At 43.7% G+C, this 18,018-nt stretch overlaps 1 pseudogene; it reads left to right on the forward strand.

Annotated features, from left to right (window-relative positions):
- The first annotated feature begins 16,524 nt into the window (after positions 1–16,524).
- On the forward strand, positions 16,525–17,689 carry LOC139252691 (Ig heavy chain C region-like; annotated as a pseudogene).
- Positions 17,690–18,018: the final 329 nt, after the last annotated feature.

Genomic DNA, 18,018 nt, shown 5'->3' on the forward strand with positions numbered 1-18,018 from the left:
ATATAAAACGGGATATAGACAGGTTAAGTGAGTGGGAAAATATTTTGCAGATGGTGCATAATGTGGGAAAAAGTGAGGTTGTCCACTTTGGCATGAACCATAAAAAACAATTTAATATTTTAATAGAGAAGGACGACAAAATGCAGCAGTACAGAGGGACCTGTTTCTCTATCTCTCCGTGAACAAACATTTGGTTTCGATCTTCACAGTACAAGACACTAAACACATCCCAATAATAGACAATAAAGTGACTATAGGGAGGAGGAAACTTAAAACAATCACTTTCACTAAAGAAAATGTATTGGGTAAAATAATGGAACTAAAGTTGGACAAGTCGCCTGGAACTCATGATCCGCATCCTCAGGTCATAAAAGAAGTGACTGCAGAGATATTGGATGCATTGTTTGCAATTTACCAACATTCCCTAGATTCTGGAGAGATCCCAACGGATAGAAAAATCGCAAATATAACGGTCCTATTTTCAAAAAGTAAGATGACGGAAAGCAGGAAATTAGACAATAGTTAGCCTAACATCTATCGTTGGGAAAATGCCAGAGTCCTTTAGTAAGGAAGTAGGAGCATTGCATTTGGAAAAGCGTAATTCATTCAAGCAGAGTCAGCATGATTTATTTGAGAAGTAAATCATGTTTGGCAAAAATCTTGAGTTCTTTGAGAATGTAACTATCAGGGGGTACGAGTGGCTGTGCTGATTTGGATTTCCAGAAGGCATTCGACCAGGTGCCACATAAAAGGTTACTGCACAGGAGACAAGCTCAGGGGGTCGGTGGTACTATATTGGCATGGACAGAGGATTAGCTAACTAACAGAAAACAGAGAGTCGGGATAAACAGATCATTTTACGGTGGGCAACGGTCACTAATGGGGTGCCACAGTTATCGGTGCTATGGCCTCAACTATTTGCAATCTATATTAATGACATGAATGAATGAATGGAGTGCAATGTGGCCAAGTTTGTTGATTATGCAAAGGTGGGTGGGGAAGCATGTGGTGAGGAGGACACAGAGAATCTGCAAAGGGATATAGACAGGCTAAGTGAGTGGGAAATATTGGGCAGATTGTGCACATTATGGGAAACTGTGAGGTTAAGCACTTTGGCAGGAACAACAAAACAACTATTTAATATTTTAATAGAGATGGATTACAAAATGCAGCAGTACAGCGGGCCCTGAAGTCTTGAGCATGAAAGACAAACGTTAGTATGAATGTAAGGCAAGTAATCAGGAAGGCAAGTTGAATGTTGGCCTTTATTGCAATGGGGATGGAATATAAACGTAGGAAAGTCCTGCTACAACTGTACAGGATATTGGTCTGACCACACCAACAACACTCCGTACAGTTTTGGTCTCCTTATTTAAGGAGGGATATTCTGGCATTGGATGGAGTTCAGAAAAGTTTCACGAGTTTGAATCCTGAGATAAATGTGGTGACTTATGAAAAAAGGTGGAGCAGGTTGGATCTATACACATTGAGGATTAGAAGAATGAGATGTGAACACGTTGAAACATATAAGTTGCAGACGGTGTTCGACAAGTTACATGCAGAGAGCATGCTTAACTATCTATCTACCTCTCCATTTTCCTCTGCCACCCCAATTGGATGCGAATTATGATGTGATCCTCAATAGTATACAAGCATTGGTGGGATGAGTGTTTGATTCACCCCTGGAACTTGAGGTGAAATCCAAACACTGACAAGGGGATGAAGGACTTTTCTATCTAATGGTGGATAGGATTTGTCAGTAGCTCAGTGACTTTCGTTTGGAGACGGGATCAAATTCATACACAGATAGACGGGATATAGTTGTCCTCCTTCTATTGGGGGACTGGTTATGGCAATGTTCCTGGACTTTGTTAATACAGAGTAACACGTGTTCATATTAGATCCAGTGTCAGTCGACACAGATATTTTCATCTGTGACTTCCTCACACTACATTTGTACATGACCACTCCCCATAACCACCGTGCAGTAAATCATGTGTCAGTACATACTGAGATTTATATCTCCTGACTTCCTCCCACAGTATTAGTGTATGACTAGTTCTCATTGCCATTGTGCAGTAGATCAGGTGTCAGCACACAATAAGATTTCCATACCCTGATGATGACACTAAGCATTTTACACATTCTTAATCCGAACTTCAAATAGAGATAGGGTTTTATTCAAAATAATTCACTATCCATCTGTTCACATTCTTATTCTACTCCTTGGGATTCAACATGACATTTGTCACTCTTCCAAATTATTTATTGCATCAATACCTTTCTATCTATCAGTCTGTCCAATAATCTACATATTGCAATATCTATCCTAATTTATATTAACAACCCTCTCTATAATTTTGGACATATATCGATATATCGTTCCATCTATCTATCTATCTCTCTCTCTCTCTCTCTCTCTCTCTCTCTCTCTCTCTCTCTCTCTCTCTCTCTCTCTCTCTCTCTCTCTCTCTCTCTCTCTCTCTCTCTCTCTCTATCTATCTATCTATCTATCTAACTATCTATCTATCTATCTACCTATCTATCTATCTATCTCTCTCTCTCTCGCTCTCTCTATGTCTCACACACAATCTCTCGCTCTTTTTCTCCATCTATCCATCTATCTACCTTTATATGTACATATCTACCTATCCATCTATCTATCTCTCTATCTATATATGAACAAATATTTGTTATCAGTCTTCACGGTACACGATACTAAAAACATCCCAATATAGAAACATAGAAACATAGAAAATAGGTGCAGGATTAGGACATTCGGCCCTTCTAGCCTGCACCTCCATTCAATGAGTTCATGGCTCAACATGCAACTTCAGTACCCCATTCCTGCTTTCTCGCCATGCCCCTTGATCCCCCTAGTAGTAAGGACTTCATCTAATTCCTTTTTGAATATATTTAGTGAATTGGCCTCAACAACATTCTGTGGTAGAGAATTCCACAGGTTCACTAGTCTCTGGGTGAAGAGGTTTCTCCTCATTTCGGTCCTAAATGGCTTACCCCTTATCCTCAGACTGTGTTCCCTGGTTCAGTACTACCCCAACATTGGGAACATTCTCCGTGCATCTAACCTGTCTAAACCCATCAAAATTTTAAAAGTTTCTATGAGGTCCCCTGTCATTCTTCTGAACTCCAGTGAATACAAGCCTAGTTGATCCAGTCTTTCTTGATAGGTCAGTCCCACCATCCCGGGAATCGCCGCACTCCCTCAATAGCAAGAGTATCCTTCCTCAGGTTAGGAGACCGAAACTCTACACAATACTCCAGGTGTGGCCTCACCAAGGCCCTGTATAATTGTACCAACACCTCCCTGCCCCTGTACTCAAATCCGCTCGCTATGAAGACCAACATGCCATTTGCTTTCTTAACCGCCTGCTGTACCTGCATGCTAACCTTCAATGACTGATGTACCATGACACCCAGGTCTCGTTGCACCGCCCCTTTTCCTAATCTGTCACCATTCAGATAATAGTCTGTCTCTCTATTTTTACAACCAAAGTGGATAACCTCACATTTATCCACATTATACTTCATCTGCATGCATTTGCCCACTCACCTAACCTATCAAAGTCGCTCGGCAGCCTCATAGAATGCTCCTCGCAGCTCACACTGCCACCCAACTTAGTGTCATCCGCAAATTTGGAGATACTACAGTTAATCCCCTCGTCTAAATCATTAAGGTACAGTGTAAACAGCTGGGGCCCCAGCACATAACCTTGTGGTACCCCACTAGTCAATGCCTGCCATTCTGAAAAGTACCCATTTACTCCTACACTTTGCTTCCTGTCTGACAACCAGTTCTCAATCCATGTCAGCACACTACCCTCAATCCCATGTGCTTTAACTTTGCACATTAATCTCTTGTGTGGGAACTTGTCGAAAGCCTTCTGAAAGACGAAATATACCACATCAACTGGTTCTCCCTTGTCCACTCTACTGGAAACATCCGCAAATAATTCCAGAAGATTTGTCAAGCATGATATCCATTTCACAAATCCATGCTGACTTGGACTTATCATGTCACATCTTTCCAAATGCACTGCTATGACATCCTTAATGATTGTTTCCATCATTTTACCCACTACCGATGTCAGGCTGATTGGTCTATAATTCTCCGTTGTCTCTCTCCCTACTTTTTTAAAAAGTGAGGTTACATTGGCTACCCTCCACTCGATAGGAACTGATCCAGAGTCAATGGAATGTTGGAAAATGACTGTCAATGCATCCGCTATTTCCAACGCCACCTCCTTAAGTACTCTGGGATGCATTCCATCAGGCCCTGGGGATTTATCGGCCTTCAATCCCATCAATTTCCCCAACACAATATCCCGACTAATAAGGATTTCCCTCAGTTCCTCCTCCTTACTAGACCCTCTGACCCCTTTTATATCCGGAAGGATGTTTGTGTCCTCCTTAGTGAATACCGAACCAAAGTACTTGTTCAATTGGTCCGCCATTTCTTTGTTCCCCGTTATGACTTCCCCTGATTCTGACTGCAGGGGACCTACCTTTGTCTTTACGAACCTTTTTCTCTTTACATATCTATAGAAACTTTTGCAATCCGTCTTAATGTTCTCTGCAAGCTTCTTCTCGTACTCGATTTTCCTTGCCCTACTCAAACCCTTTGTCCTCCTCTGCTGAGTTGTAAATTTCTCCCAGTCCCCGGGTTCGCTGCTATTTCTCGCCAATTTGTATGCCACTTCCTTGGCTTTAATACTATCCCTGATTTCCCTTGATAGCCACGGTTGAGCCACCTTCTCCTTTTTATTTTTACGCCAGACAGGAATGTACAATTGTTGTAGTTCATCCATGCGGTCTCTAAATGTCTGCCATTGCCCATCCACAGTCAACCCCTTAAGTCTCATTCGCCAATCTATCCTAGCCAATTCACGCCTCATAACTTCAAAGTTAGCCTTCTTTAAGTTCTGGAACATGGTCTCTGAATTAACTGTTTCATTCTGCATCCTAATGCAGAATTCCACCATTTAATGGTCACTCTTCCCCAAGGGGCCTCGCACAACGAGATTGCTAATTAGTCTTCTCTCATTACACAACACCCAGTCTAAGATGGCCTCCCCCCTAGTTGGTTCATCGACATATTGGTATCGAAAACCGTCCCTTATGCACCCCAGGAAATCCTCCTCCACCGTATTGCTTCAAGTTTGGTTCGCCCAATCTATGTGCATATTAAAGTCATCCATTATAACTGCTGCACCTTTATTGCATGCACCCCTAATTTCCTGTTGGATGCCCTCCCCGACATCACTATTCTGTTGTGAGGTCTGTACACAACTCCCACTAACGTTTTTTGCTCTTTGGTGTTCTGCAGCTCTGCCCATATAGATTCTACATCATCCAAGCTAATGTCCTTCCTATCTATTGCATTAAACTCCTCCTTAACCAGCAATGCTACCTCACCTCCTTTTCCTTTTATTCAATCCTTCCTGAATATTGAATACCCCCGGATGTTGAGTTCCCAGCTCTGATCATCCTGGAGCCACGGCTCTGTAATCCCAATCACATCATATTTGTTAAGAACTATTTGCACAGTTAATTCATCCAGCTTATTACGGATACTCCTTACATTAAGACACAAAGCCTCCAGGCTTGCTTTTTTAACACCCTTTGTCCTTTTAGAATTTTGCTGTACAGTGGCCCTTTTTGTTCTTTGCATTTGGTTTCTTTGCCCTCCACTTTTCCTCATCTCCTTTCTGTCTTTTGCTTTTGTCTCCTTTTTGTTTCCCTCTGTCTCCCTGCATTGGTTCTCATCCCCCTGCCATATTCGTTTATCTCCTCCCCAACAGCACGAGCAAACACTCCCCGTAGAACATTGGTTCCGGTTCTGCCCAGGTACGACAATAAAGTAGCTATAGGGAGGAGGAAACTTAAAACAATCAGTTTCACTAAAGAAAGATTATTGGGTAAAATAATGGGACTAAAGTTGGATAAATCGCCTGGAATTGATGGTCTGCATCCTCGTGTCTTAAAAGAAGTAGCTGCAGAGATATTGAATGGATTGGTTGCAATTTAGAAACATTCCCTGGATTTTGGAGAGATCCCAACAGTTTGGAAAATCGCAAATATAACGGTCCTATTTAAAAAAGAAAGACGACAGAAAGCAGGAAATTGTACACAGGTTAGCATAACATCTGTCTTTGGGAAAATGCAAGATTACTTTAGAAAGGAAGAAGAAGCGTTACATTACATGGAAACGCATGATACATTCAAGCAGAGTCAGCATGCTTTTTTGAAATTAAATCATGTTTCCCAAATTTTCTTGAGTTCTTTGAGGATGTAATTATCAGGGTGGTAAGGGGGTACGAGTGTATGTGCTGTATTTGGATGTCCAGAAGGCATTCGATAAGTTACCACAAAAAAGGTTACTGCACAGGATACAAGCTCAGGGGGTCGGTGGTAATATATTGGCATAGATAGAGGTTTGGCTAACTAAAGAAAACAAAGAGTTGGAATAAACGGGTCATTTTGCGGGGGGCAAACGGTAACTATTGGGATGCCACAGTTATCGGTGCGATGGCCTATAACTATTTACACTCTATATTAATGAGTTGGATGAAGGGACCGAATATAATTTAGCCAAGTTTGCTGATGATACAAAAATGCGTGGGAAAGCATGTTGTGAGGAGGACACAAATAATCTGCAAAGGGATATAGACAGGCTAAGTGAGTGGGAAAACATTTGATAGATGGTGCATAAATTGCGAAATTGTGAGCTTATCCACTTTGGCACGAACAATAAAAAAGCAATTTAATATTTTAATGGAGATGGATTACAAAATGCAGTAGGACAGAGGGGCCTGACGTCTTGAGCATTAAATACAAAAGTTAGTATTTATGTACAGCAAGTAATCAGGAAGGCAAATTGAATGTTGGTCTTTATTGCAAAGAGGATGGGAGTTAAACACAGGGAAATCCTGCTACACTGTAGAGGTTATTGGTTTGAGCACACCAACAGTACTGCATACAGTTTTGGTCTCCTTATTTAAGGATGGATATCCTGGTTTTGGAGGCAGTTCAGAAAAGGTTCACTAGTTTGAATCCTGTGATAAAAGGGGGGGGATTATGAAAATAGGTTGATCAGGTTTGATCTATACATATTGGGGATTGGAAGAATGAGAAGTGATCACATTGAAACATATAAGTTACTGAGGGTGTTCGACAAGGTAGATGCAGAGACTATGTTTAACTATCAATCTAGCTGTCCATTTTCCTCCACCCGCCCGAATTGGATACGATTTCTGATGTGAATCTCAATAGTATACAAGCATTGGTGAGATGAGTGTTTTACTCAACCCCAGAACTTGAGGTGAAATGTAAACGCTGACAAGGGTTGAGGGACTGTTCTATGTAATGGTGGACAGGACGTGTCAGTAGTTCAGTACCTTTATTTGGATCTGGTTTCAAATTCAGACACAGATAGACGGGATACAGCTGTTCTCCCATATTGGTGGACTGGGTAGGCCAAAGTTCCTGAGCTATGTTATTAAATAGTGACAGTGTTCATCTTAGATCTGGTGTCAGTCGATACTGATATTTTCATCTGTGACTTCCTCACACTACATTTGTACATGCTTGCTCCCATAACCACCGTGCAGTAAATCATGTGTCAGTACATACTGAGATTTATATCTCCTGACTTCCTCCCACAATATTAGTGTATGACTAGTTCTCACTGCCATTGTGCAGTAGATCATGTTACAGCACACAATATGATTTCTATACCCTGATGGTGACACTAAGCATTTTCCACATTCTTAATCCGAACGGATAACTGAGATGAGCTTTTATTCAAAATAATTCGCTATCCTTCTGTTCATATCCTTGATCTACTCCTTGGCATCAAAAGGACTTTTGTCAATCTACCAAATTGTTTATTGCATCAATACCTTTCTATCTATCAGTCTGCCCAATAATCTACATATTGCTCTATCTATCTTAATTTATATCAACAACTCCCTCTATATGCTTGTACATATATCGACATATCTTTCCATCCATCCATCCATCCATCTATCTATCTATCTATCTATCTATCTATCTATCTATCTATCTATCTATCTATCTATCTATCTATCTATCTATCTATCTATCTATCTATCTATCTATCTATCTATCTATCTATCTATCTATCTATCTATCTGTCTATCTAACATCTATCTATCAATCTATCAATATACCTATTTATCTATCTATCGATCTGTCTATCTCTGTACATCTCTATCTATCTGTCTTTCTATCTGTCTACTGAACATGCTGAACATAATCAGCAGGTCTGACTGTGTCTGTGGAGAGATAAATAGGTTGAAGATTTCAGGTCGAAGACCCTTCATCAAAAGTTGAAACAGTTGTATATTTTTAATATTATTAAGCAAGTTTCGAGTCAGGGTTAGGTGGTGTGGAGTAAAGAACAAATGGTAAGATCTGTGATAGAATAGAAGGCAAGAGTGATATAAAGACAAAAGCGATGATGGTGCTAGGCAAAAGGAGATGGTAATGGGACAAGTTAAGAAAGAAATGTTTGGTCTACTTGAAGTAAAAATGGGAACGGCAGAACCATCAACATAGAGGCGGAAGTTCTGGTCTGAATTTCTATTGAATTCGATATTGAGCAAATAATGCTGTAAAATCTAAGATAAGGTGCTATTCCTCGTGCTTGCATTGAGATTCGTTGGAACCGTGTAAGAGACTGAGGATGGAGACGTCAGAGTGGTAGTGGAGCAGAAAATTAAAGCGAGAAGCGGGTTCACGCTTATGGGCTGAATGGAGCTATTCTTCAAAGGTGTACAAGTGTGATCTCAACATCACACTTTGGACGCTGTGTTCAGTTCTGATCGACATAATCACACTTAATTTACTGAGCATAGTTCTGGCTTACATATGAGAAGAATGATACAGAAGCACTGGAGAAGTGCAAATAAAGATTTCCAAGGAGAATACCAGAACTGAAAGATTTTAACTGCCAAGAATAATTAAACCGGCTGGGGATCTTTTTTTTCAAGAAAAGTGAAGGCTGAGGGGTGACCGAATAAAGTTTTTTGAAATTATGAAGGGGTTTGAAAGGTTAGTCGGGTAGAAAATATTTCTGCTTGAGTAGGAGCCTGATACTAGGGCACATAAATATAAGATATTCAATAGGGAATTCAGGAGGGTCTTCTTCACCCAGAGAGTGGGTGGAATGTGGATCTCGCTACCATTGGTAGTAGTAATTGAGGCAAATATTATAGATGCATTTCAGGGGAATGCAGATACGTAGACGACGGATAAAGGGATCGAAGGTGTTGATAGGTGGAGATGAAGTAGGGACAGAGGAGACTCATGTGTAACATAAAAATCAGCCTATTGGACTGAATGGCCTGTTTCTATGAAAAAAACTCTTCACAATTGTTAATTGTTTGGATTGCAATAAATAATCTCAATAAAAAAAATTCTTGCACATCGTGTGGTACATCATTCAACCGTTATCCTCATGCTGACGTCCGTGAAGAAATCACCATCATCAAATATGCAACAGCTGTGTGTTCAATCCTCGAATTCCGTCCAAAGGGACTGACCGTGAATTGGCTGAGCACTGGTCAACTCATGCATTAGGGCTTCGTCACCTCTCCCATCTGTGAAGTGAACTGAAACTTCTCGGTGACCAGTCGGCTGACATTGCCCCTTGTCTCTACCTGCCAGGTCTCTCATCAAGTGTTCACACAAAGCCAAAACTTCGCCAGATCTCACGATAATGGACACAACCCCGTGAAGTCCCAAATGATTATGAGCGCGGATGTCAATCAGAGCTTTTATTCGAATTAGCAAAGAGCACAGAACTTTTTTCATTACCAAACATACAGATTGGGCTTCCTTTCGTTGTACGTCCTAATTTAAGTTCCCTCACGGTTCAGGATTCCATAACCTCGTCAAAGGTTTCCCTGAGCGGTGATGTCAGATAGTGAATGAGGTGTCCTTAGTCTGAGGTTTATTCTGAGAAAGCTCTATTTCCAATATACAATCGTGCTGTTTATGGTTCCTTCCATTATAATATAAAAGAAAGAACTGCCATGGCCGAACTCCAGTTGTCCTAAAGTGCTTTACCGCCAAGGAAGTTCTTCTTGAATTGTGGTCACTGTTTTACTGTAGAAATCGCGGCGGCCAATTTTTAGAGAGTAAAGTCCCATGAACAGCAATGTGATAATGACCAGATAATCTTTTTGTTTAGTGCTGTTTGTGGAGGCGTAAGTATTGTCCAGGAAAACTGAGAGAAATGCCCTGCTCATCTTCGAAATAACTCCGAGGGATATTTTCCATCCAATTCAAAGGTCAGATGGGGCCTTGGTTTCCGATCTCATCCGAAATACAGCACCTCCCACAATGCAGCGCTCCCGCAGTACTGCACTGGGAGTGGCAGCTTACATTTTTTGTTCAAGAATGTGGAGTGCGACTTGAACCCACAATCTTCTGATTCGGGATTCCTCATGGTTCAGGATTTAATAACCTCGCAAGATGTTCGCCTTGACGAAGGGTCATCGACCTGAAACTTTTTTGTCTCTCCACAGATGCTGCCTGACCCGCTGAGATTTCCAGTATTTTCTGTTTTTATTTCAGATTGCAGCATCTGCAGTATTTTGCTCTTGCTTTCCCTCTGCTCTTATTTCAGACAATATGTCTGCTGCCCTTGGTCTCAGGTTTATACTGAGATGGAGCGACAGTAGGTGTTGGAACCCTTTGCTGGTAACTGTCTCAGGACCCACTGCTAGAAAGGGCGCCTGCCCTATTTAGAACATTGTGTTCAGTTCCATGCACCGCGCTGCAGGATGGATATACCGGCTTTAGAGCGGGTGCAATGCAAATTCACCCGAATCATACCGCGGCTAAAATGGTTAAATAATGAGGACAGGTAGCACAGAATAGGCTTGTATTACTTTGCATTTTGAAGGTAAAGAGGTGATCTAAGTTGTTTAACTTGATAAACGGAATTGTTAGGGTAGAGAGAAAATATTTCCTTGGTGCGGGGTTGAGAACAAGGGGCAGAAACTTTAAATTCAAGCGAGCCCATTGGGGAATGAGGTCAGGAAGGATTCTTTCACACAAATGATAATAGTAATCTGGAAATCTCTCCCCCAACAGCTGTTGAGGCGGAGGATCAATTGAAAATGTCAAAACTGAGATCGATACATCTTTGTTAGGCAAGGGCATCAGGGGTTACAGAAATGTGGCAGATCGATGATATTGAGGTATAGTATTGTGTTCCTAACACAGATGAGACTTCAGAGGAAGGTTAAAGTAACAGTGACCTCAGTTTTTATTAAGACGCTCCAGAGTGAGTAACAGACCTTCGGCGCCAGTTTATATACAGTGCTCTCAAGGGATGCTGGGATCCCTTGGGACTTCTTGGGATGCGCTCCCTGCTGGCGGAACATGGGAGTGCATGCTTTACAGATGCACAGCATCACTCCCCCCCAAAATCAAAATGAAACCTATTTACAAGGTGAGGCGGTCGGGAGCCTTTCTTTCCCTGGTGGACGGCCTTGATACAAATATCGGTTCTGGTGTGTTGGCTGCGCCCTCGTTGGGCTGTTGTGTTGTTGGCCCTGCAGACCTGCTGGGTGAGCCTGGCCTTGCTGGGCTGTTGGGCGTGATGGGTTCGATTTCCTGGTCCGGCGTGGTGTTGCTGATCCTTTTGGTGTGTGTTATGCGCTCGAAAAGCTGGTGTCTGTTGTGGGTTGTTCAGGGCAGTCTCTGAACCACAGCCTCGTTTGGTCCATGTGCTTCTGCAAATTTGTCCATTGTCTAGTTTGAGTACAAACATCCTACTCCCTTCGTTAGCTATCACCCTGCCCGCGATCCACTTGGTACCATGTCTATAGTTTAACACAGGGTCATTCAGATCAATTTCCCCTGACACAGTGGCGCGACCATCGTTTACATTTTTTGCTGCCGCCTGTTCTCTACCTGGTCATGCAGGTTGGGGTGAACCAGTGAGAGTCTGGTTTTAAGTGTCCTTTTGATGAGTAGCTCAGCCGGGGGAACTCCTGTGAGTGAGTGGGGTCACGTGCAGTAGCTGAGCAGTACTCGGGACAGGCGGGTTTGGAGTAAGCCTTCTGTGAATTGTTTGAGGCTCTGTTTGATTGTTTGTACTGCCCGCTCTGCCTGCCCATTGGAGGATGGTTCAAACGTGGCGGAGGTGACATGTTTGATTCCATTGCGGGTCATGAATTCTTTAAAATCGGCACTGGTGAAACATGGCCCGTTGTCACTGACCAGTATGTCAGGCTGGCCGTGGGCGGCAAACATGGCCCTCAGGCTTTCAATGATGGCGGTGGCGGTGCTTCCCAACATTATTTCACATTCAATCCATCTTGAAAAATCATCCACCACCACCAGGAACATTATACCGTGAAACGGGCCCGCATAGTCGACATGGATCCTCGATCATGGTCTGGAGGGCCAGGACCACAAACTTAGTGGTGCCTCTCTGGGCGTGTTGCTCAACTGAGCACACATGCTGCATTGGCGTCCACAAGACTGTAAGTCAGAGTCGGTACCGGGCCACCACACGTGGGATCTGGCTATCGGTTTCATCATTACTATACCCGGTGGTATGCTTTGGAGATCCGAGATGAACGTCTCCCTGCCCTTTTTGGGTAGCACTACGTGGTTACTGAACAACAGACAGTCTGCCTGAATGGACAGCTTGTCCTTTTGCCGCTGGAACGGCTTGATTAGCTTTTGCATTTCAACGGGTTTGCTGGCCCAGCTCGCATGCAGTACACAGTTTTTTACTAGGGACAGAAGAGGTTCTTGGCTGGTCCAAGTCCGAATCTGGTGGTCCGTGATCGGTGATTTATCATTTTCAAACGCTTCCATGCTCATCAACAAGTCTGCGGGTTGCGCCACCGTCAATAAGTTTGCAGGCTGCGCCATTTACGCCCCCATGGTGGGCAATGGTAGCCAACTGAGAGCAACTGCACAGTTATCGGTGCCTGGCCTGTGGCGGATGGTATAGTTATACGCTGATAGCGCGAGTGCCCACCTTTGTATGCGGGATGAGTCATTAGTATTTATCCCCTTGTTTTCAATGAACAGGGATATGAGGGGCTTGTGTTCGGTTTCCAGCTCAAATATGAGGCCAAACAGTTACTGATGCATTTTCTTTACCCCGAACACACACGGTAATGCCTTTTTCTCAATCATTCTGTAGGCCCGCTCGGCCTTAGACAAGCTCCTGGAGGCATCGGCGACAGGTTGCAACTTCTGCGCGTTGTTAGCTTGTTGTAATACACACTCGACTCTGTACGACGACGCATCATATGCTACCACAAGTCTTTTCCACGGGTTATGCAATATAAGCAGCTTGATGGAGCATAAAATATTTCTGGCTTTCTCAAAAGCAATTACTTTTTTTTTCCTCATAACCAGTTCTCACCTTTAGGCAATAACACATGTAGGGGCTCTAAGAGGGTGCTTAACCCCGGTAGGAAGTAACCAAAATAGTTGAGGAGTCCCAGGAACGACCGCAGCTCCATGACGTTCTGTGTCCTGGGAGCGTTCCTGACAGCCCCTGTCTTGGCATCTGTGGGCCAAATGCCATCCGCCGTGATCCTTCTCCCCAAAAACACAACTTCTGTTGCCATCAAGATGCATTTCGACCTTTTCAGCCCCAGCCCTATGCGATCCAGTCGCTGAAGGACCTCCTCCAAGTTTTGTAGGTGCTCGATCGTGTTCCGACCTTTGACCAATATGTCGTCCTGAAAAACCACCGTGCGCGGTACTGACTTGAGTAGGCTCTCCGTGTTTCTCAGGAAGATCGTTGCAGCCGACCGAGTTCAAATGGATATCTGTTGTAGATGAGCAATCCTTTTGTGTGTTGATGCAGGTGAGGCCATTCGAAGACTCCTCCAGCTCTTGCATCATGTCGGCCGAAGTCAGGTCGAGCTTGGCCAACATCTTGCCTCCTGCCAGCGTCACAAATATGTCATCTGCCTTAGGTAGTGGGTATTTGTCCTGTAGAGAGAAACGATTAATAGTTACTTTATAATCGCCACAAATCCTGACCGTGCCATCACCTTTGAGTAATGGAACAATCGGGCTAGCCCACTCGCTGAATTCTACTGGGGAGATCATGCCCTCGCGTTGCAGCCTGTCCAGCTCGATTTCCACTCTCTCCCTCATCATGTGCAGTATCGCTCGCGCCTTGTGGTGAAAGGGTCGTGCCTCTGGGACCAAGTGGGACCTTCACCCGGAAAAGTTTCCAATGCCTGGTTCAAAAAGAAAGGACAGTTTTTAAGAACCTGGGTACATGAGGCCTCATCGACATGTGATAGCGCTCGGATGTCATCATAGTTCCGGCGGATTTTGCCCAGCCAGCTCCTTCCAAGCAGTGTGGGGTCATCCCCCGAGACATTCCAGAGTGGCAGTTCATGCACCATGCCCTCGTAGGTGACCTTGACGATGGCGCTGCCCAGGACAGTGATAAGCTCTTTGGTGCAGGTTATATGTTTCGTGTGGATGGGGCTCAGGGATGGTCTGAGTGCCGTGTTGCACCACAGTCTCTGAAACATCTTTTTACTCATGGTCGATTGGCTTGCGCCAGTGTCCAGTTCAATGGCTACGGGTAAGCAATTCTATTTCATATTTAGCATTATAGGTGGACATTTAATCCAAAATGTGTGAACCCATTGTATTTCAGCATCTGCCTCCTCTCTCTGTGCCTCGAAATAGCTTTGATCCACCATGGACCGATCTTCCTCTGCCACGTGGTGGTTAGCACGTTTTGCCGAGCTTGCAGCTCATCTGCAAGCTCGTTGGAGGTGTTCCATTGTTCCACAGCTCTTGCAATCATACCCTTTGAAGCGGCATGAATAGGCTGAATGGAAGCCTCCACAAAGCCATCAATGTGGAATTGCCTTGCATTCATCCTTTGTTGCGGGCTCTGAGTCATCTGGGTCACCTGAGGCCTTCTGGCAGTTGCAGACTCGTGGGTTCTGCCCTGTACATTGCTGCTCGAAAACACAGTTCCAGTTAATTTATGAACATTGCTAGCACTTGTGTACTGAGACATTTGTTTGCTGTTTTCACTGGTGGACATAAACGCCTGTGCTATCGCAATGGCCTTAATGAGGGTAGGTGTCTCTACAGATCAAAAGTTTCATAGGATGGTCTCGTGGCCAATACCCAGTACAACAAATCTGAGCATTTGCTCCAGGTAGCCATTCAACTCACATTGTCCTGCAAGTTGCCTTAGCTCAGCGACACAGCTCGCCAAGTCCTGACATTCAGATCGCTTGCACGGGTAGAACCGATACCTCGCCATCAACACGCTCTCCCTCAGGTTAAGATGCTCCCGAACCAGTGTACAGTGCTCCTCATGTGACATATCTGTGAGTTTCATCAGAACCAGAAGTCTCTTCATGAGGCTGTAGGTCGGTGCCCCGCACATCATGAGGAGGACCGCTCTCGTTTTTCCAGTGCTTCCTTCTACATCCAGCTCGTTGGCTACAAAGTACTGGTCTAGATGTTCGACATAGGCTTCCCAGTCCTCACCATCCGCGAAATTCTCCAGGATGCCCACAGTTTGGTGCATCTTTGCGTAGGATTCGTATACTCGTCTCCAGTTATTGTGTTCCAAACACAGATGAGACTGCACACAGGGAGGTTAAAGTAACAGTGACCTCAGTCTTTATTAAGACACTCCAGAATGATTAACAGGCCTTAGAGGCCAGCTTATATACAGTGCTCCCAAGGGATGCTGGGATCCCTTGCGACTTCAGAGGATGCGCTGCCTTGTATCGGAACATGGGAATGCATGCTATACAGATACACAACATGCAGGTCATCCAAGAACTAATTGAATGGAGGAACAGGCTTGATGGACTGAATGTCATATTTCCTTCTAACATTTTTTAACGAGGCATGATAAAGGCTCACTAATGAAAGAAATGAAAAAACTACTTCACACCAACATTACACATGATTCCCAAACTCATTCTCCCGACCTTTCACTTCTCCTTGGACGGGGGCTGCAAGTGCTGCTTGTACATTTTCATCGCCCCAAGAATCACAAGACACCAGGATATTAACTTTATTTCGTTTCGATTCTAAAATCCTGAGTTGGATTTGTTATTCGTTTTGAGCCAGTGTAAGTTTCGTGTTGAGCTCTTGAACCTGGGGCAGAGTCATTTTTAGAACGGTGATAACGTTTGGGCACAAGGATCTTTAGTCGGGCGTAATGGAACAAGGGTTTTCGGGAAGAGCGCTATTCAGTTCATAATAATATTGTGCACGAATGTATTTAATGTTTTACGCCGGGTATTTGCTTCACAGCACATTACAGGTGGCTCTGGATGTAAACACAAAGAAAATGTTAAAGAGTCTCCTGGACACGTTTCCAATCTGTTGTCCTTCCAATAACGATTTGTTTAAGCGACAGCGAGTGCGTGATATCTCAAAGGTGATTTATTCTTCTTGGGGGAATGAAGGCTGCATGCTGTTACCCTGATTGTGAAGATGAAGATTGGCTTGATTTATATCCAATGCACCGATCCAGAAATCACTGTTCTGCAACCGTCAGTAGAACAGGTCTTACTTGAGACAGTATCCTGTGTCGTGTCTAATGGTCCTGATGCAATCAAAGTGTCCAGGACTCGAGAAAAGGAAATCGTCGAAGTTGGCGAAGCTCCCAACAGTGACATCAGCAACATAAACATCTCTAAACAAACCTGGCTAAGCGGTGATGAGTTCTGGTCCTTGATGAGGCACCATTATTATAGCGACTATAAGAGATTCCATCCGCAAGGGAAAGGATGAGCGGAGAAATTGTAGCAACAAGTGAGACGTTCTGACTATTTCCGTGCATGTGCTAATTGGCTCTATTAAGTGTATTAATGGACTGTTCTGATAATTGAAATGTTGATTCCACTAAATAATCGGACTGGGACCCGAAATGATGCACTTAAGTGGAATCTGGATATGTCGATGAGGGAAAAAGGGAAATATATTTTATTTGTGTTCGATAAAATTAGGTGGACGAGGCTCGTTTGGAGCATAAATGACCAGTTGGGAAGAAAATGCTATGTTATTTTCCAGTCCTACACCTAAAGCACCCAGAGTGATGGATTGCATCCCCCTCTGCTCCGTGCTGTAAAGCAGACAGGCCACAGAGGGGAAAAAGGGAATCCTTTAAAAATCAGCACAAAGCACATTTCTCTCACATCGAACCACCAGTTTCTTTGTCTCTGGAATTATCCAGTTTATTGACCTTTAATGTAATTGTTCTGCAGCTAAAGATCCGCGGGAACCGGCCGTGTCTGTCCTCCTGCCCTCGGCAGAAGAAGTCTCCGTTCAAACTTTCTTAGCCTTCAACTGCTTAATGAGAGGTTTCTCCCCCCAAGAAATCTTCGTCAAATGGACCGTCAATGACAAGCCGATGGATTCCGGCAACTACAAGAACACCGAGGTGATGGCGGAGAACGGCAGCAGCTCCTTCTTCATCTACAGCCTGCTATCCATTGCAGCCGAGGAGTGGGCCAGCGGCGTTTCTTACTCCTGTGTGATGAGACATGAAGCGATCCCCTTGAAGATCACCAACAGAACCGTCAATAAGTCCAGTGGTAAACCGACTTTTGTGAAGATTTCTTTTAAGCTGGTAGATACGGTGAATTCTTGTCAATGAGAATCTCTCGATTGCATTAAAATTCTTAAATAAAATACTGTAACGGCCTTTTCTTCCAATTGCGAGTTAAATACATAGCCACTCAATTAATATTGTTTTGCTACCCATTTTTGCGAACGCGGGAGGCTGCTAAACTTAAGCAGGCTATTTACAGGAGTCGGGTCCAAGGCTTGTAAAGCCAAAGTTCCCAGCTCAGATAAACCACTGGTTGGAGACAGGGTGAAGCTCTTTCATGACAGGTTTCCTCAAAATAACTTCAGCAACTTTCCTCCCACTGGAGGAATCTTTGACATTCCCATTTCCGACAAACAAATGCAGCCATTTAGATA

Source organism: Pristiophorus japonicus, unplaced genomic scaffold, assembly GCF_044704955.1.
Source record: "Pristiophorus japonicus isolate sPriJap1 unplaced genomic scaffold, sPriJap1.hap1 HAP1_SCAFFOLD_477, whole genome shotgun sequence".
Classification (NCBI taxonomy): domain Eukaryota; kingdom Metazoa; phylum Chordata; class Chondrichthyes; family Pristiophoridae; genus Pristiophorus; species Pristiophorus japonicus.